Genomic DNA, 12,097 nt, shown 5'->3' on the forward strand with positions numbered 1-12,097 from the left:
TCGAACACACTTCCACTATTAATGTTTTGCTAGAGGAGTGGAGAAATATTTTCGCTGATGTTTGTCATAAATTGCTGTAAAGATCCTCGAAGGCTACGTGTTGTGTTTAAAGACAAAATAGGCCCTAAACTTAAATCTAATCTTATTGTTCCAATACTATATCACAAACAATAAACAGTCGTGTTCTTAGTATCAACGTTAGAAGAAATGCCTGAAATAGAGTCCGTCACTCTTGATAAACGTTTTTTTTTTTTTTTTTTTTTGCAGTTATTTAAATAGCCAGTGAAAAAATATTTATGTGCATAATTCTATGGATATTAGCAATAGCCGCATGGTGCAAGAAAGCCTATGGCTTATGCTGCACCAGTCAAAAAAAAAAAAAAAAAAAAAACTAATAATTAATAAGAGAAAAGGAAATTTAAACCTATCATCCTATGCGTTTCCCTCATCCGAAGGTACTATCCAGATGACCTTTGAATTTCCACAAACTGTCAGCCTCTACCATCCAGGTAGGCAACTTTATTCCAGTAATTTATGACTCGCTGTCTAAAATAAAACTTCCTGCAGTCAATCTGAACATCTCCCCCGTAACTTGAATTTTTGTCCCCTAGTTCTAGCATCATTTATAATCTTGAATTTCGTCCTCATTCATTTTACTGATGCCTCTCAGAGCCTTAAACACCTCAATCAAATCTTCTCTAAGGTGTCTAGTTTTCAAACTCTGTAACCCACATATTCGACGCCCATAAGGACGCCCTTTTGCCGATCTCACCAGGCAAGTTACCCGTCTTTGCACCCTTTAAAAAGCTCGATGTCTTTGTTTAGGTGCGGTCTCTATACTTGAACACAGTATTCCAAGTGTGGTCTGACAAAAGCCTTATATAATGGGATTATCACGTTCTTCTCTACTTGCAAAAGTTTGATAGATCATCGATAGGACACCATGGGCCTTCCTTGCAACCTGTTTACGATGCTCAGAGAATTTCATGTCTGACCGTATCGTAACACCCAAGTCCCTTTCCTCCAGTACTGGGGTTAGTTGAACTCCAAGTGAATAAGTTATTTTGGGATTACGGTTTCCAGATGTAATACCTTACACTTTGTTGGATTAAAGCACAGCTGCCGTTTTTCTGACCTTTCCTGAAATCTATCTAGGTCTCTCTGAAGAAGTTCAGCTTGACAGTGATCATTAACTACTCTACCAATTTTAACATCTGCAAATTTATACATCTATCCCTTCATCAATGTCGTTTATGAAAATTAAAAACAACAGTGGTCCTAATACGGATCCTTGGGAACCCCACTTCTTACATCAACCCAATCTGAGGAATAGCCATTTATCACAACCCTCTGCCTTCTTCCCTGAAGCCATCCTGATATACATCTAAGGATTTTCCCAGTGATTCCAACCTGTTCCACCTTATAAAGCAACCGCTCATGTGGGACTTAGTCAAAAGCTTAACTGAAATCTAAATAAACAATGTCGAAATTATTCCCTAAATCCATCTCATGAGTGACCCTTTCAAAATAGCCAACCAGATTTGTTAAACCTGATTTTCCCTTTACAAAACCATGCCGAGTATCCTTGAGAATTTCAATTCTATCCAAATGATCCTGAATTCCACCCTTGATCATTGCCTCCATGATTTTCCCTACCACTGAAGTCAGATTGACAGGTCGATAATTTCCCACTTCACTCTTAGAACATCTTTATGTATGGGAGATACATTTGCAGTTTTCCAATCCAACTGAATCTCCCCAGAGTCTAGTGATGCTCGCATAATTAGCCTCAATGGTTCAATGCACTCACTTGCCGCCTCCCTTAAGATTATAGGGTATATTCCATCAACTCCAGGAGCCTTACTGGCCTGTAGGCTCGAAAGTTTTTTTTTTATTTCATTAAATAATCTGGCGAAATTTCAATATCATTAATTACATATTTTTTAACTTCGCTCCCACAATTTCCCATTGCCACAAAAGGTTTTTCTTCTGTAAATATCGATGCAAAATAACTGTTGAGTTCATCTGCAACGGCGGCTGGTGTATTTAATATACTATCCCCTTTCCCTTAAGTAACGGTCCGATCTGGTTTTTCCTGCTCTTCTTAGCATTTATATATGTGAAGAATTCTTTATCCCCCCCCCCCCCCCTTTGCTCTGTTTACTAGCGATTTCTCATAAACTGCCTTTTTCTGTGGCTCTATTACAGGCTACAGTACTTTTTATTGCTCTGTAACTTTTCCATGACACCCTTTTCTGCTCAAGTAATATGACAACTTCACTATTCATTCAACTTGGAACCCTCCTCGTGGAGTTTTTTTTTATATATAATGGTAAATACGCATTCAAGGCATCTGTGATTAATGTTCTAAAAGCATACCACTGTTCAATTGTATTCGTTCTCTGTGCGATATCTCCCCAGTTAATAGAGGCAATGTAGCACATTAGGGCATCGTAATTTCCTTTTCTGAAATTAAAACCCATTCCTTTGCCTTGTACTACTGCTACCTCTCTCTTCATTATCCACCGTAGAACTCCGTAATTACTTCCTGCTACTGGTTACTCTACTGTCAGCCCTGTTATGTCATCTGATTCATGTGTGATGATGAGGTCTAGGATATTCTTTTCTCTAGTACTTTCCCTGACATGTTGATACAAATAACAGTCATCTAGTTGATTTAAAAATTTTGTTCTCCGTGTCGAGTTTCCTTCCCATTTACCCCAAACAATTAGAGGAAAATTTAAATCACCCATAATAAGACATTGTCGCTTACTTGCCCATTCCATTTGCATCTAGACGCTTTTCGTCATAATCTTCACAATCACCTGGTCTGTAGATCACTCCTACTCGCATTATACCTCTTGTTTCCAACTATCTCACACCATACAGATTCTATACTAGCACGTGAAACGTCTGAATCCGGGAAAGTTATCGTCGCACACAGGCTGCTTCTAAGAAGCATTGCCCCCACCGTCCCTTCTATCTACCCTATCCTTCCTAAATACATTATACAAGCCGTACTGAAACTCATCATCCCCAATTTCCGGGTGGCAGCACGTCTCCGTAAGCCCTATTATATCCGCGTTACTTGTTTTAACCAGCAGTTCGAATTCGCTCATTTTATTGACGACACTTCTAACATTACTATATGAACAACTAAGACTTACTGTTCTTGTGTATTTAACAACCCTTGAAGTTTTTAGGCTCTCCCTTCCCTGGCATTAGCCACCCGCTTACTTGAAACGTTTCTGCCCCTAGAACATCTAGATAATATGTCCAATTGGGGAAACAGATAAGAACTCTTGGGGTATATACAAGAGTTACTTTGACCAATATTATCAGATAAATGCGTGTCAGTATTACCCCCCCCCCCCCCAACTATCAGCTTTCCTGAACCTTTAAGGTATCCTCAATAATACTGGCAAAAACCTTTGTACCACCTTTGTTTAAGTGTAAACAAATTCCTTCTACCTACAAATGTGGGCCAAGCTGATAGAAATTTCCCACCAAAAGCTCTGAGTTAATCCACAAGGCTTTTAACATATAATTCCTCCTATCGTGTCTGGGCAGAATTGCAGACACATAGACATTGTGGCCTAGCTCGCGGCATCTCCTCAGCATGGTCCTGTATTTTTCCAACAAATCGTCAGATCGTGTGCTTTTAATGTCATTAGTCCCCACATGAATAATAATATTCTCTTTACCCCTTAAAATCTGACAATCTGTTGGTGATATCATTAATTGTTGCTCCCGGCAGACATACCCTGGTTCTACTCCACCTATCCTTATTACAAAATATATTCCCCGTTTCCCTGACAATAGTCTCCTAATACCTACCGCATCTACTTATCGTTGCGCTAGGTGTCCTGGGTCTTTTTATTTACTTGTATATTTCTTATGATTTTGTAGTGACCCTTCCAAACAGCAGGGTGTTCTGAAATTGTATTACTTACGAAGGTTAGTTTGCTTTTACGTTCCATGATCGAGGACCTCAGAGAATATTCGCTCCGAACATGGCATAGGTTGGAACTGATGGATACCTCAATAGCCAGTGGGTATTCAAATGCGATACAATAAACTAATAAATTACGGATTAATACTTTGAACATCACTTGAACACACTGGTGCCATTTCATGACTAATATGCTCAAATGACTTCGATATCCTACAGTTAGTAGTGGCAAATGATCCAATAAAACAAAAACATTTCCCACATTACCTGCCCACCCCCTCATAACAAATTGTCTAGTGCTTCCTTCAAATTTTTCAAACTATTCGCTTATACAACACTAGATGGAAGTTAGTTCCAACAATCAATTACCCGCTGGTTGAAGGCAAACCGATACACATTTGTCGTGCAACCATCTTTCCTCACTTTTAATTTATACTTCCTTGTGTGTGTAGCTTGAGCAAGAGGAAGAATGTGATCAACGTTGAGCTTGCTCAATCCGTTCAAATCATTAAACACCTAAATCAGATCTTAGAGGTACTTAGTCTCCAGATGCTGCAATTTGCAGAACTGAATTCTTTTCTTGATAAGAGCACTCTTTTGTTCTCATTTACCCCAAACAATTAGAGGAAAATTTAAATCACCCATAATAAGACATTGTCGCTTACTTGCCCATTCCATTTGCATCTAGAGGCTTTTCGTCATAATCTTCACAATCACCTGGTCTGTAGATCACTCCTACTCGCATTATACCTCTTGTTTCCAACTATCTCACACCATACAGATTCTATACTAGCACGTGAAACGTGCTAGTATAGAATCTGTATGGTGTGAGATAGTTGGAAACTCTTCCCTGCATTTGATGCAACAGATCCACATCCTTCTTAAAATAACGCCTCCAGACCTGAAAGCAGTACTCAAAATGTAGCATTAAAAAAAAAAAAAAGGGCAGCCATTATCAACCCACTGCAGGATGGAAGCCTCCTCAACAATTCATGCTGAGGGAAATGGACCATAATCTGCCACGCTGGTCCAGTGCGGATTGGCAGATCGACCGTATTCAGCAGTCAGGGGTTTGAACCCCGGTCTACTCAAAGAGCGTGTGTGCTACTGCACTCCCGCTCCTGACCACTTGGCTACGGAGACTCAAAATGTAGCATTATACAAGGATAATCAACTCCTTGTCTCTGCTGGCAAAATTCCTGTATATCATTGACAAAACCACATAGGCGTTCATAGCACCTCTTTGCATTGTTCAGAGATCTTCAGGCCTGACTGCACAATTATCTCCAGGTCTTTTTCATTTCACAGTGTAGTACTGCACAGTTGATATGTTATTCTGAGATTTCTGCTACCCTCTTTAGTATCTTAGCGTAAAGGTTCGGCAAGTTCTTTGCAGACTTTAAATGGAAATGGGCCTTTCGTCATTTATGTGGATCAACTTGTGTTAGCGGAAATTAAGCTTCTTCTCTTCAGGAAATACTAACTTTAAATTAGCTGACCCTAAGCAGAACTGAAATTTTCCCCCCAACTCACAGAGCGGATATAGACTCGTTGAAATAGTATTCTGTTATCTCCGGGAGACGGTGAAAAGAAAAACTTGCTTTAATTAAAAGTCATCTAGGGTTAGCTGTCGCACAAGTACATTTTGGAACTAACCACTGCATCTGATTTGTTGCACTTTGCGGTTAATTAACCACGAAACTACTCTAGTATCAGCAAATGAAACCAGATTTCTTGCTTCAATCTTTGGTCACACTAACGCTGATCTCTTCAACAGCCTCAACCATTGACTACAGTCAACACACCTGTTTCCTCAAACTTCGTCATCGTTTTGCGCAGTTCATTCGGCAAAGGGGGGTTCCCCCCCACCATCCTTCCTTATTCTTCGCAGTCAGCGGCATTCACGAAGCGTACCTACAATCTTGCCTCCGCTGTTCTGATAGACAGCTTTATCAACACTGCTCGAAATAATATGGAGTCGCGTGTTGACTTTAGTTGGCTGTTATGTTTATAATTGCTGTTGTAATTTTCCCTTTCCAGAGTGACCACGTCACGTATATTCATTTAAATTCCACTTTCACCCTGGTGTCATTTCTTCGAATTATTTTCAATGTCGTCTGCATTTTTTAAAAGTTTTTCTCGTGTTATTCTCTACATACCAATAACGTAAGCCGGGTACGATACCAGTGCGTGGGGAGAAGGAAGGATATTACGCAGGTGGTGTGCATGTCGAGATAATTTTTAGTACAGGACAGCCAAGGTTTTTGTTCCGTGCATTTTGGAAAATAAGATCAAGATTTTTCTGTAAGTGCCCTATTCAGCCATTTACATGCATAATATTAGTATGATTTTATATAGACCACTGTAGATAAATAGTAAATAAAATTATTGCTAAGTGTTCCCCAAATTGGGCTATAGATTGAGCTTTCTAAAAGCTAGAAAACTGTTTACCATAAAACTTAGTACACTCCAGAATGAAATTCATTGGAAATAGGTCCCTATTAAAGGGTGGGGTTGAAGATTCCACAAAATGGTTGTTCTACAACTGCATTATAACCCACATATATTGGAGTATGGTTAATGTAATTAAAATACACCAAAATCTCGGCTTTTGTGCTTTGATCATTCATTGGAAAATTGAGGCCATAGCTCGTCCATTGTGGATTTGCCTCTCCGCCATTCGCTTTACCTAACCTAACTTTTTCATAAACTCTTAACCTTGAAGTTCGCGGAAATGCCCATTGCGCAGACCGTATTGAGAATGGAAGAATGCACGCATGCCCTCTTTGTTACTTATTAACAACACGTTATGTAGAAACTTGCCTTCTGGATAATTGGATGCATGTGATCAACAGGCTTTAAAAAGACTTGAATAATACTTGCTGATAGTTGCATAATCTGTGAGATTATTAGAGAATATAAAATAAATACAAGTAGTCACCTTTTATATAAATATTCTAATAATAAAGCAATTTGGACTAATAGAGGGAAGGGTTATCTGAATTTTAGAACATAATTATATATTTAATTTTTTTTTAAGTCGCAGTTCATAAAAACAAATATATTCAAAATACAGCAACACATGTTAGGTGGCACCGCTAAGATACAAATATGATCAAAAGAAAATGTTCATATTCAAAGCAAAAGTGTATACGAAGAGGTTTAGTCAATTAGAACATGAATACGATTTTTAAAAGAAAACTTGATTAATGTGTTAAATGGTAATAACTATAAATTTATTCAGGTGTAGACGTGCCCTACCCAGTCCCTTTTTTAAGAAATCGGAAATTTCTGTTCAATTAGAGAACTATTTTACGAGCGTTGCTATTTCTTAAATATTTTTCATCATTTCTCTTGGAGCGTGAAAATTATTTTCGAATTCCTCATCTGAATTAGCAAATTTTAATAAAGGATAATAAAGGATTTTTTTCCTCCTCTTGTAGTCCGCCTACTATTTAGAATCGCCAAAAAGAAAATCACACACTTCACCTTTGCTTCGATAGACATTTTTATAGCTGAGTATGTCATCCTCATCCATAGGCTCTATAAGAGCTTGGGACTAGGACTGAGGGGGTAAGAAAAGGCACATGAATTTGCCATCGTCGCTTGATAAAAATTTCCCAATGTCCAGGTACATAATCTAATTTTATTTATTTTAAATTTTTAATGATTTTCCTTATTTTGCAAAATGATTGAGACCATTCAGATGGAAGTTTAGAACCGTATTGTTAATTTCTTGCTTAGAAGAAAAATCCGTTACGCATACAAAAAAGAAAGCAGTCCAAATTGATGTTTTATTTTATGTATAAAATGCAATATTCATTACAAATAATTTATTAATTAAAAAGATAGGAATATTACAAAGCTCTGAATAAAGTTTGAAAAATAAATATTACTTAAAAATAGTCATAAAATATGGGACCAAATTATCCAAGAATTGCAGACTAGCAAAAAAGAACTGTTTTTGAGAGTCGGGAAAACTAGCCTTCCTCTTCCAATAGACGCTTTGTGGACATCTTCAGAAACGTAAAGGCACGAACGACGAGGCATTGATATGATGGAGTACAGTACTCTATTAGTAGATGAGTAAAGGGATAATCTCTATCTAAACACTTTTAATAAGAGTCTTCCTCCCTGAGTAATATACAGTAAGAGTAGCTACATAAATGAATTCGACAACTTTGCATATGCGATCATCACCTGCTTTAAGATTGCTCCAAAATGCTACTGGATCAAGGTCCACTGTGATAGTTTAATTTTTGGTGGTTTTGTCACTTGTCTCAGTTCGAATCCCATCAAGAGTGGAGGAATTCTTAAAGGGCTATTCAATCGAGCCGTAGTTCACTGACTCAAGGCGAAGAGTACATAGTTTTCCAGCCCGCACAGCACTCTTGTATAGACATAGCACGCTACAAAATCGCACAAAGTTGGGTACAGTATGAGAGGTCGTACTGCGGTCCGATTAGCTGATTTTTCAAGTATTCACAAGCATAAACAAGCAGTTGGATGGAGTGTCTCATATGCCTTCGCCCAATGTCAAAAGGAGCAGTCTCCTTTTTTAAGAAATCGGAAATTTCTGTTCAATAAAAGAACTGTTTTTCGAGCGTTGGTCAGGCGCGCGGGTGCATAAGTACACGTGCCTTGAGTGACCGGGGTTCAAGCCCGTGACTGCTGAATACGGTGCTGTTTCTTGTATTCTGTCTATCTTGTGAACTCCTCTGATCATTTGGTCGTCCCGGAGTATAAACAGAAAATTTATTTATTTTATTTATTAACTGTTTTTCGAGCGTTGCCATTTAAATGTTTCACCATTTCCATAAGCTTGGAAATGGTGAAAATGTTTAATTTGATTCATTTAATCAAATTAATTTGAAACATTTAGTTTAAATTAAACATTTAAATTAATTTAAATGTTCAATTAATTTGAAACATTTAAATACCATTGGCTAACAAGCTAATGGAAGCGTGATTGAATCTTTTCCTTAATATTATCCCTTTAACAATAAATATGTCACACTTGATATTCTTTGGCTAGTTAGAACTGTTATTTCTATATGAGTATCATACCAGCATTTGGATGGAAGATGATGTCAGTGATATTTCTTTTCTTTTCCCCTCAAAGCATTCGTACAATGTAAGCATACTAATGTTGTATTTCGGATTCCAGCATATAAGTTTAGGTATATTGCGGTTTTTCCTAATTATGGGAGCTTTGGAACCTTTTTCCTTTGTTGAAACTTTCCTTCCCATTTATTGTATTACTTGAGTATTTGCAGTCGGCCGGTATCACTGATACAAAATGTGCCTCTTCGCGCTATATTCTACAAGTAACTTCCAAGTATACCTAAATTTCATAAATACACTGTTTATATTCCGAAACGGCCACGTGAGGTCAGAAGAATAAAAAATATACTATTACAAATCTGTCAATATTCAAATGAACACTGATCTGATCAAAATTAGTTTAATATGATAGTTTCAAACTCATAATATTTATATTATTAGTTAACTTTCAAATCATGCAGCAGTCTTGGTTTTGATAACCAAGGAATGAGAAACTTATCAGCTCGTGTTGGTCTGATTACAGGATCCTATAATTAGACCAATAATTCAAATCTTTATTTCGCCATGCTAATCCACTTATCCATAATGTGTGAAGAATTAAAAAATAAAGTTTTAAAATAATTCCTGAAAAGAAATGTGCACAGATCTTTTGTTCTTCGTGAAGGAAAATGATTAAAATACACTGGTAATACATTCTGAAGTTAACTATCCAACGTAAGAAGTGTGATAGAAGTACCTAACATATTTTAATTCTTTTTTTTCCATGACGAATCAAAATATTTGTCAAATTTCTTTTCGGGGATTTCTATTTTACAAGTTAAATTTTCTAACTCGTCACGGATTAGTGGGTGAATGTTGTGAAATAAAAAAAAAAGTTTGTTACCATAAATAGTTAATTGACATCTGGCGATACTTATGGTTTTTTAACCATAAAGTAAATTAATAATATAACAGTTTAAATTACACAGACTAGCTAATTCTTCTGACTAAATTTAAAAACTGCGTACATGGTTAAAATGTTGCACTCTTAGTTTCATGCAATGAATAAATCGATTTCTGACTTACAGGGCCAACATTGATTCGAAGTACAAACCCCTTCTTCCCACCATAGAATGATATGCGGTATAGCAGATAAGATATATATATAAATCATATGATCATTCTTTAAATCAGGCCCAGATTGTCTTCTTATCGTTAAGTTCGGTCACATGAATCCTGTACCGTCAGCAACAAGATCTTGGATAACTACATTGGTATACATGAAAACATCGATAGTGTGATAAGGATAAATCAAGCTGACAAAGTCTCTGTTCTGCAATTACGAATGGGAAGTTCAAGTAATATTGTTCAGAAATTACGAATATCAAGTTCAAGGGAATTTTTGTGCAATACAAGGAAGACAGCTGTTCTATAACGATTTGTAAAGACCAATGAAAGTCCTGCATTGTGCAAGTCTTTTCAGTGTACCGATAGAAATTTAACAAAATGGAGCAGTTTCAGATAATAAGAGAACAATGAATACATTGCATATATAAACGCTTAAGAATTTAACAGTATGTTCGGTTTTTAGGCTTACTACAGAGCCCTTTAATAAATTTTCTTAGTTTATGGATGTTTGAGGCGTACTTGTATCGGCCTGTAGAAGTGAGTATTGTTGGTTGATTTACATGTTGTGCAGGCTGAAAACTCCGAAATAAATGCGAGGGAAACCTCTACTCCTTTCAATCGACTAATTGCAAAGTCGATTGAAGATGACGTTAGAAATTCCTCCAGTCATCGACGTGATTAGAATCCATGTCTTTCCAAAACGAGCGGTAGATGGCGATGTATCGTGTCGATTAAGCTGTCACAGATGACTTGCAGTTCTTATAAATATAACGTACTTGAACCTTCACGGCCTTAACTTCCTTCGTGCCTCATCTGAACAACAAAGATACATAAACACTTAAATAGGGGTTTCACATGTGAAACCGCATGTGTGAAAGGAGTTACTGTTGCTTACAGAAAAAAAAAAAAAAAAAAAAAAATGAATGAACTTTCCCACTGCTGCAGCAATGCATGTAGGCACCGTCTTCTCCATATCGAGTTAAAAAGGCCCGGTTTCGAATCCCTTCAATGTAGGGAGGATTTTTATGGGCCTTTTTTCACAAAACGGCTGAGTTAGTCGTTCTCAGGAGAGGGTTACATGATATTTTCTCCTGGAAACTTGAGTTTACCACAGAACACAACACATGCAAATTATACAGGGTGATTCACTACCAGTGCGACAAACTTGCAGGAGGTGTAGGGGGCACAAAGATGAATCGGAATCACATAGCATTGCAGGGTCCGAAATGCCTTCGTCATGCGGTAGAGGACGTTGAGCGGGAGGTCGCGTGAACAGCGATCCCGCTGGAACTCAGCATTTGCGAACCGTTTCTGTTGAAGAAACCAAGTAGCAAAAGTCCTCCGGAGTCGATAATCTGCAGGCTCCAATAATTGGAGGCGTTGCAGATGATATGAACTCATTTGGTTTGTTGACAGTATCCTCCATACAGTGGATTGGGAAATACCCAATCGTTGGCCTATCGCTCGAGTACTCGTACTCGGATTGCCTTCTGCAAGACGTAGGACATTCTCCTCATTGTCTGGCGTCCCCGTCGTTCGCTCTCGATTCATGGTACCTCTCGTGAAACAACCAGTCTCACGTAACCTTCTGTGCACACGTGCGAAAATCGTATGATGAGGAGCACGCCTGTGCGGGAAACGTTTCTGGTACAAGCGCAGAGCGGCGCGCTCGTTACAGTCCACAGCTCCATACGCGAGGTGCATGTCGGCCAGTTCAACGTTTGAATACTCGTCCATCCTACTGCCTCGGGAACTGGTTCGCAAATGCTGACTTCCAGCGGATCGCTGTTCACGCGACCTCCCGTTCAACGTCCTCTACCGCATGACGAAAGCATTTCGGACCCTGCAGTGCTATGTGATTCCGATTCGTCTTTGTGCCCCCTACACCTCCTGCAAGTTTGTCGCACTGGTAGTGAATCACCCTGTATACATATTATATACAGTAGGATGCAATATGATCTAAGTTGCTGTTGT

General features: G+C 38.1%; 1 protein-coding gene across 2 annotated transcripts in view; it reads left to right on the forward strand.

Annotated features, from left to right (window-relative positions):
* LOC150089367 (uncharacterized) overlaps nucleotides 1-12,097 on the forward strand; it is a 164,720-nt gene that overhangs the window by 126,858 nt on the left and 25,765 nt on the right. The window contains exon 1 of one of the 2 annotated variants that reach the window (XM_090368550.1): nucleotides 6,154-6,256. The exons of the other annotated variant lie outside the window; for it this stretch is intronic. The gene's annotated coding sequence lies outside the window, so the exon portion shown is untranslated. Of the gene's footprint in view, nucleotides 1-6,153; nucleotides 6,257-12,097 lie in introns of those variants that run through there. 2 annotated transcript variants of the gene reach the window in all.

Source organism: Mastigoproctus giganteus, chromosome 2, assembly GCF_048544385.1.
Source record: "Mastigoproctus giganteus isolate SK-2022 chromosome 2, ASM4854438v1, whole genome shotgun sequence".
Classification (NCBI taxonomy): Eukaryota; Metazoa; Arthropoda; class Arachnida; order Uropygi; family Thelyphonidae; genus Mastigoproctus; species Mastigoproctus giganteus.